At 36.5% G+C, this 8,966-nt stretch overlaps 1 long non-coding RNA gene across 9 annotated transcripts; it reads left to right on the top strand.

The window, feature by feature from the left end:
• The first annotated feature begins 1,321 nt into the window (after nucleotides 1-1,321).
• On the top strand, nucleotides 1,322-8,651 carry LOC122276005. Of its 9 annotated transcripts, none has more exons than XR_006228734.1 (6): nucleotides 1,322-1,459; nucleotides 2,077-2,179; nucleotides 3,155-4,121; nucleotides 4,205-5,025; nucleotides 5,703-6,719; nucleotides 6,875-7,400. It is a non-coding gene; the product is annotated as an uncharacterized LOC122276005 (long non-coding RNA). The 9 variants fall into 9 exon arrangements; XR_006228739.1 differs by having other exon boundaries at nucleotides 2,077-3,431; nucleotides 3,674-4,121; XR_006228735.1 differs by having other exon boundaries at nucleotides 2,077-3,431; nucleotides 3,538-4,121.
• The last annotated feature ends 315 nt before the right edge of the window (nucleotides 8,652-8,966 follow it).

Below are 8,966 nucleotides of genomic sequence, written 5' to 3'. Positions count from 1 at the left end.
ATCTCACAATATTTTTCAGATAATCTTGATGGTTCAGTTGGAGAGCAGGAATAGGCATTGTTAGAGGTTGACGATCGTAGAGGAATAAGTGCCCAACGGTACAAGTATTTATTTGAGAGTCATAGTTAGTAAATTGTTTATTTTGAGTTATTTTGATATGTTGAGTTAAGAATATTTTCGAGTTTTTGGAGAGTTTCTAATTTATTCTTTAAGAATTTCTTTGTTGTCCCTATGAAGGAACATAAATGATTGGGTTGAGCAAATGAATTAATATTTTATGAAATTTTTTGGATTTTATAGTTATGATATTGGAGTTAATTTTAAGTAATAAGAGCTAATTCTTCAAACCTCGGGGACTGGAGCGTTACCGTATTCATGTAATTTAATTAAAAATAAATTTAATTTTATAAAAATTAACTCAAAGAGTAAAAGAATGTCAATTTTTATAAAATTGAATTCATTTTTAATTAAATTACATGATTACGTTAGTTGATTGAATTTCTTTTCTTTTAGATTATACAAAAGTGTCATGTTATGAGATTTTTAATCTAGATTCAAAGAGCAAAAGGGAAAAAAAATTAGATAGTAAAGCAATAGTAAAGAAAGTGTGAGGATATCATTACTCTTATAGAAATGGTTTTTTTAAAAAAAGGGAGAGAAACTATTTTATATTGTCATTTTTTTTATTGATTGTTCATAAAGTGTTAATGAGAAATTAAAAAAAATGGTAGATAAATTAGAGTTAATATTCTGTTAACAAAATATAAATCATAAATGCACAGTAGTTTTAAAAAGGTTTGAATTTATCCTCCCATATGTTTTCCCTTTTTCCTCAAAATCATCGTCTTAAATAAATAAATAAAAAATCAAACAAGAATTTAAGCACAAAAATAAGCCTCTTAAGATCAGATTTTCTGGTAATCATAATTTTTTAGTGGTAATAGTGTCCCTTGTGAACGAGTTTTTAACACTGACTCGATAGATATTGCGTTAACAGAGATGTTAATTCCACCGAATATATGTCTCGAATGTATTTTTTGAATTTTTTTTTTATTATTCAATAATTAAGTAAGTATTTTTAAATAAAATTATGATTATTTTTATTTTTTTTTAAATGTTTATATTAATTAAAAAATATATTAAAAAAATAAAATTTATCGTTCGGTTACTTTTTCGGGTCATTTCTTCCGTAACTGTAGAAGAACGCGTGCGTTAATAAATGTGTGGCTCCCGTTTAACCGAAGTCAATGGTAGAAGTCTTCTCTGTCTCTTCAACCGAAGTCAATGCTCTGCTAATCTTCTTGTTTGGGGGGGGGGGGGGGGGGGGGGGGCGATTGAAGCCTTTCAACATTTTCGCAGTGAGTCAATTGAACGGTCCTTCGATCACTAACCCTCCTGTGATGCAGTGTGTATGCTCTGCTTCACTTTGATCCATTGTCGGCTAGTACATGAATCTTTGGTGGGTTTCTTACGTTTCTGAACAGTTTCCTTCAATGGATTCTTACATTTTCCACGTTTCAATCACTTTCATGTTTGATCTCTCTCTCTCTCTCTCTCTCTCTCTCTCTCAGTGGGTGTAATGTTATGTTGTCTATGCTGATATTTTAGTTCAATGCTATGTGCTTTTCCCTTGTTTAGTTAGATTTTTTTTTGGTTAGCACAGTTAAAAGGCTTTTTAATTGGAAAAACATTGGCACCATATTGGTCTCTTGCTGGTATTGCCTCATTCTAAGTTGCTCTTTCTTTCTGTACGATACGCATTTCACAAATTTTGCTTTGTTTTATCTTTCGTTTCAACGATAATAAATATTCCTCTAGTTCAGTATAAACACTTTATCTGCACGCTAATTATTGAAATATCTTGAAATAGAATGCAGAGAACTGCAGGGTTCGGTGTGTCACTAATTGTTTTAGCGGTCTCTTGTTCCAATCGATTGTTAATTGACTAAAGTGAAATTAGAACTTGGTATATTTCCCTTTTATCATTTCATTATACGGTAAACTTAAATGAGTTCATGGTGCTCAGGCGGGAGTAACATCGTTCTTATGTGCACAATGTTTACGGTTTGAAAACAGGAAAAAGGCATGGAGATTGGTAAATGTTGTTGTCCAGCAACCAGAATATAAAGCTCCCAAACATCGTTGCGGAGACATATTATACGGTTGGGGAATGTTATTTGTACGTGCCCTTTCTTTATATACAAGAAGTGGAAACTTGTTAGAAACTGTTGAGAACAGAAAGTGAAAATGAGAGGAAACAAATGAAAAACAGAGTTTGACAGAGAGTTGAGGAAGTCTGATTCTCATTGATACTTTCGACAATACGAAGGTCACATATATATACATTACAAAAAGTAGAAAAGTAAAAAGCTACTGAAAAACTAACTTTTGATTATCTACACAACTACAAGCATCAATTCAGAACTTTTATGCACAGTATGGTAAAGGCAGCTTTATGCATAGTGTCCCTCATACTTCTTTGTGTGCAGCCATGCATTTCCTCAGCTGTGCCATCTTCTTTTCTGTGCCATCTCCTGTCTCCTTTTTGCTGCTGCTGCCGCCATCTTTTTCTTTCCATGTATTGCAGCTTGCTTTATCAGCTTTATGCATCTCTCGAGTGTTGCAGTGTATTTCAGGCATGCTTTGGCTGCTGTCCTTGTGCATTTCTTGCTTGCATTTTATCTTGTTACATTGCATTCTGTAAGAAAACTGGTATAAACTAAGATGAAATGGGTGTGGAGTTTTCGTTGATGAGTGGCAGCTCGAGATTAGAAGTCGGTTCTGAGGGAGCAGAGGGTGTCATACTGTTGACTCCCATATGTGAGTTAATTGGTGCAATCAACCAATCCCTGATGTAGCCTGATGTGCACTTTGTAATGCAATCGATGGTCCATGAGACCACACCAATTAGAAGACAGACTAACCACTGCCCCAAATTCAATCTTGCACAGCCTGAAACTATATGTGCAATCTCAATAAAAGCCACCTGGAGTACCAGAGTGACACCCACAGCCACCCAAAACAAGATGTTTCGATGAATGCCCCTAAATGCATTCTTCTTCTCTAGCTCTCGTGCATTGACTTGGTTGAATACTTGACAAAGAACAAAGCTATTGAATATAATGGTTTTACTAACCTTCTCGCTGATGTGCAGGATAGCTTGCCCTTTGAATTGGAAGGCCATTAAGATGGCTACCTGATATAGAACTTGACTGCCAAGATTTCTCCACATAGGCTTGGTGATAAGTGGTTTAGTTCTTCTCAGTGGCCGCATGTCCATTAGTTTCCCTGTTGGTGGCTCAGTCAGTAGTGCAAGGCCACCAAGAAGGGCTACAACAAAGTTTGCCCAGAGCAATTGGACTGATGTTATTGAAGAATTTCCAAAACATATCGTTGTTAGCAAGGATGTCAACAGCCCTGCAGCATTCATGGTGAGTACAAGTTGGATATATTTCCGTATGTTGTCATAAGTACATTTTCCGCAACTTACAATGGTGACCAAGAAATTGAAATCTCCACCCCTGATGATGATGTCAGCACCTTTTCTGGCCATTTCACTGCTACAAGTATCTATCACGATTCCCACATCAGCTTCTTTTAGTACTGGAATCTCATTTGTTTTGACCCCAATCATTGCTACTTTATGGCCTTTTTTCTTCAAACACTGCACCAGACGGAGCCTATCAGAAGGGAAGGAGCTTCTCATCACAGTGATTTTATCTACAATATTCATCCTATCTTCTTCGCTGTGATTAAGAAACTTTTCACCTTCGAGGACCATCCTATTTGAGTCAGGAAGCAGTCCACCCTCGCAAACTTCCGACCCGGACACATTATCTTCTGATACCAATATGATGTTAAATCCAGCATTTCTCCAAGCTTCTATTTCTTTTAGCATCTCTGTGAAGCACAAATCAACAGCCATTGGATTTAGTGTTAGCCAACTAGTTTTATCGAGACAGATAGTTGTGACTGAAGCCATGGCAAGACAAGCCAAAGGTTCTTGAGCAATGGCCTTGTCAGAGAGCTCCTTCTTATTCCAATAAGTGATGGCTAGTGTGATTACAAAAGGAATTCCTTCCATTAATCCAACCAAAGACATAACAACTGAAGTTGTCAAGGTACTGATCTTCCCATTTGGTTTCAGAACGATTCTCTTGATTACATTTATTATCTCCTCACATGAGATTGGTTTCCCCCTCAGTTCTGGAAGGCTAGAGTCAACATCTTCCTCCTTCTCAAGCTTAAAACGGAGGAACAACACTACAAGGATGAGGATTGATATTGAAAGCCCAGTAATTTGTATGCCACTATTCACCTTGTCAAGTTCTGCTGGTAAAGGGGTCTTTTTGGGGGCATGGGTACCCTGCTTCATCAAATGACCCCATGTTGTGTCCATGCCCACAGCTGTAACAAGCATGCGACCAGTTCCTTCCGTCACCTTTGCACCATAGAACAGAAAAGGGTTCTTTTTATCAACAATGAACTCTGAACCATCAGTTAGTTTTAGGAATTCACTGGATATGAACAAACCATCAGCTGGGACCAGATATTCACTCTCCAGGCATACTATGTCACCCGGCAAAACATCACAGATGGATACTTTCTGTTGGCGTCCACCCCGGAAGACATCAACACTTTCCCACATTTCTAATGCTTTCTTATTTCCTGTACATGTCAATGTCTGGGAATGCTTGAGCCAGACGTCACGAAGCGCAGGAACAACTACAAGTACAACAATGGCAAGAAGTATTATGAACCCTTCGTACCAACCAGTCCTGTGTCCTTCCTCCGTGATCCCAAAGCCAAGTGACAGCACTGCATACACGAAGAGAAGGAAAATGATGTAACTATTGCATGATTTCAAGAGGATTTGAAGGAAGCTTCGTGCAGAAGTTTGGGTTGTGGCGGAGAGTGTGCTGGCCGTTATGCGTCGAGAACGTAGATCTTCCTCATCACCACGTATTCCATTCTCTAAATTCGTATCCAGAGCCTCTGCAATTCCTTGAATACCTCCAAACTTCTGTAAGCAATCCATGTCCTTATCCTTTACCATCTTTGAAATGTTTTCTTGCTGGAGTTTTGCGTCTCTGCTTATACGATTACCATTTTCACCGTCCAAAGAGTCCAAACTTACATTCATGGAAAGTACTTGAGGTGATGCAGTTGATATTTCCACGCCTGTTATAGTTTGTTGATCCTGCAAAATGTCAATTAAAACATATATGTCAGTGATGACTATAATTTTAAACTTAAGTCAGTAGTCTTCAGTGCAGATGTAAAGCTCATCCTCAATATATATAGCCATAGTCCATTCGAAACTTGGTGTTTTCACAATGTAACCATACTGCATGTGCAGCAAACTTTATCTAGAAGAAGTAAGGATATATACACACTCATCAATTATATATAATATTGTATTATTACTAAATATAAAAAATAGGGCCATCAGTTAAGACTTTTGATGACCAAGATTATTTTGACACACCATATAATTGAGAGCTATTGGTCTCTCTCACTTAAGTAAAAGTTTATGAAGTTTCTTCTTGCTAACATAGAAACAAAGGAATGGTTCAAGGTATAATGAGATCAAAGTGCTAACATGCATCGACACTAGATCTCTTAAAAGTTCTATCTATGGTATACTGACTCAAGGTATGTTAACTTTAGTTTTCATCTAATAAATGTAACTATTTATGCAGATGGTGCATGTCTACGACTGGTTTTTATGATAATAATCACCCAAAATTCATTTATTGGCTACTGCTAATTCTTTCAAATTCAAGATCATCGATATTGTCATGATCAATATGTGCATCATCAGACTAGCTTAACAGGCCGTTTGTTGCTGCAATTTTTCTCTACATTGTGATCCGTCATCTCGACTATCCTCCAAGGTCCTTTTTATTAAGGCTTAAACATTCGAAGCAAGTTAATTTCCTAATTTATGAGCATGTTGTTGGGTTTTTTGCTACTTTTAGTTAGTCCCACATAATTGCGAAATGAATGAGGAGTAAAGGCCAAGGCCTATAAAATGAGGTTTAGCCTTTTTTATAAAGTGCATAAGTCAAATGCTTAGTTAGTAACTTTTGACTATAGTTAAATTATTTTGTTGTCAATTTTTGTAAAATGGGAAGATGTGTGAATTAAAATTTTGCTAGTGGGGAAAACTTTGTTGGTGTATTTGGGGTGATGAGAGAAATTATGTGATTGTAACAATTTTTCACATAGTGAATTTTCTTCTATGGGTCTGGTGGTTTTTCTCTTGTTTTTGGAGTTTTCTAAGTAAAATCTGTGTTGTTATTATTTCTTTATTTTTCTTGATATTTTTGCAAAGGATAGATCCTAGGGGGTGAATTTGGGAGGTTCAAATTTTCAACAAGTGATATCAGAGCCATTAAGTTCTTTTTGTGGGGTGGAGTTTTGGTGTGGTAGTGCGGATACGTACGGTCTAAGGAGGTTTTGTCTAGAAGATTGAAATTTAAGCGGGATCATTGTGACCCTCCAATCTTTCCTGAGAACTTACTTAGTGAGTACTATTCATTTCTTCGGTAAAATTCATTGAGTCAATATCAGGATATTTTGGAGAAATTGGATTACACAAGGCGTTAAAGGGCAGACCAACTCCTGAAGTCAGCAGTGATACTAGCAATTGGTGAAACGGCTAGTACAAGGAGCAGATTCGGCAAGTGGCTCCAAGTCAGTAAATGGAGATACTGGTATTGATGCTAACGTTGTGTCTTTTTCCATAGAAAAATGGACATGTATATCTTTATGGCATGCTGTTAATTCCCAAAGTTGCCATGACAGAGAATGTGTTAATATTAGTGGGTTCACAAGTTTGCACATATGTATTGGTTTGGCATTTATGCAGGGTGTGTGGTGGAAATTTATGTCGATGGCTGATGAACGTTCAGAAAAGCCAAACATGAAAGTTACACCATAATTTTCAGCAAGATTGTTTTCAACATGGAGCAAAGTGAAATGCTTGGAATTGGTTTATTCTGAGTGGGTATGCTTTTATGTGGAGCATGATAGCAGAAGTTATGAAAATCTTCATTGAGGCGGAGTATGGTTGTGGGACCGGTCAAAGTCGCAAGGTGTAAATTTTTGAATTTTTTGCTCCTTTTGGTTAGTCCCACATGGGTGGGAAATGAAGGAGGAGTAAAGGCCAAACCTATAAAAAGAGGTTTAGCCTTCTTGGTAATGCACAGTCAAATGCTTAGCTAGTAACTTTTGATTATAGTTAAATTTCTCTGTTGTCCATTTTTGTAAAATGAGAAGATGTGTGAGTTAAAGTTTTGTTAGTGGGGAAAGCTTTGTAGGTGTATTTGGGGTGATGAGAGAGAAATTGTGTGATTGTAACAATTTTTCACTTAGTGAATTTTTTTTCTGGGTCTGATGGTTTTTCTCTTGTTTTTAGAGTTTTCCACGTAAAATCTTATGTTATTATTATTTCTTTATTTTTTTTTTATATTTCTTCAAATGGTAGATCCTAGGGGGTGAATTTGGGAGGTCCAAATTCCCAACACATGTGATATCCTTCACATGCCTTTGATTCCCTTAGAGGTTAAATTGTACCTAATATATAATGAAAGCTAAGTACGAAACTGTTTCAGCTAAAATATGAATATTAGTTTATAATCTATACTTCATTCATGTTTCCCTGGTACTTGGAATTGCAATATTTAGATCGCTAGCCAAAAGGCACCCGAACTGCTCTTTTTCTTCAAGCAGTACTACCACTTGTTGCTATATTTAATTTTCTGGTATTTACCCAGGTTTGGATGTGGTTTTGAGCATCCCTAAATCTTGGAGAACAGGTACGTACATCTAAAGATGATAGGTACTGAACATAAGGAAGGCTCGTTCTTTTTTCTTTTTTTTTTATTTTTTATTTCCTTCCCATCAACAAGGACATATTCTTAGGTTTTAGCCTACGAAATTTTAAAACCTCAATAGTCACATGTCAGAGGAGGAGAGTTCAGGTTTGCTCCATCGGAATATAAACCACATAGCTTTCTTTTCTTTAAATTTCAGAGAGGTATGCAAGATAGTTTATACTAATTTATCGATTATAAAGATGAAGAAATTTATGTTTTTTTTTATCCTGTCTGTCTTCTCAATTTCTTAGTTTCTTTGTTAAAGGGGTTGGGGATCATTCCTGAGCATGGTCTTAATTCTCTAACTGTTTGGTGGGCAATATATATGGTTTTCAACTAATTTTTCTCCCTTAGCTAATTTATGAAATCATACAAATGTAATAAATGAAGGACTATATATATATAAAAGAAACATATATAGCGATCACAACTGATATGTAATTATCTCCAGTAGCAGTAGATTAGTCATATATAGATTTCGCTCAAAATGATTTCGGTTGCATCATTATGTAGTTTGAAATATCAATATCCCATGCATGATTCTCTAATGATAGTTATCTTTGACAGGCTAGGCCATGATAGGTGCACGATGGCATAACAAATACTCATTTAGTTATGTCTTTGTTTACATATACATGACTAATATATGGAATCAACTAGCATTGATCTATTAGGAGAAGTTGTCAAGAAGCTAGAAATATATCTGCACCCGCCATGCACAGAAGATCCAAGCGATCGAGATATGCAAGAAAACGAAAACTTACCATTTCTCCCATGCCATCGATATTGCTGATTATACTGTAATAGGAAGTACTTGATGATGAGACTGTATCGAAAGAAGGAGAACGCTTCTCATCATGAGCTTTATCTGCTCTCGATATTAGATTTCTCTGCTGCAGGATCAAAAGAATCCATCGCCAACGTTCTCTTGCAGTGCTACTGTTGCCGGGTATTAGCAAGACCGTCTGCTGAGACTCGAGGTCCACATCGTGGCCAGAGCTTGTGCTCGACATACTGCTTGTCTGAATATGCATGGCGGCAGGCGCTGTGCATCAAACTCACTTTCTGCACTTCAACAAACAA

The sequence above is a fragment of the Carya illinoinensis genome, chromosome 9, assembly GCF_018687715.1.
Source record: "Carya illinoinensis cultivar Pawnee chromosome 9, C.illinoinensisPawnee_v1, whole genome shotgun sequence".
In the NCBI taxonomy this organism is placed as follows: Eukaryota; Viridiplantae; Streptophyta; class Magnoliopsida; order Fagales; family Juglandaceae; genus Carya; species Carya illinoinensis.
This window is presented reverse-complemented; position numbering and strand designations above follow the sequence as displayed.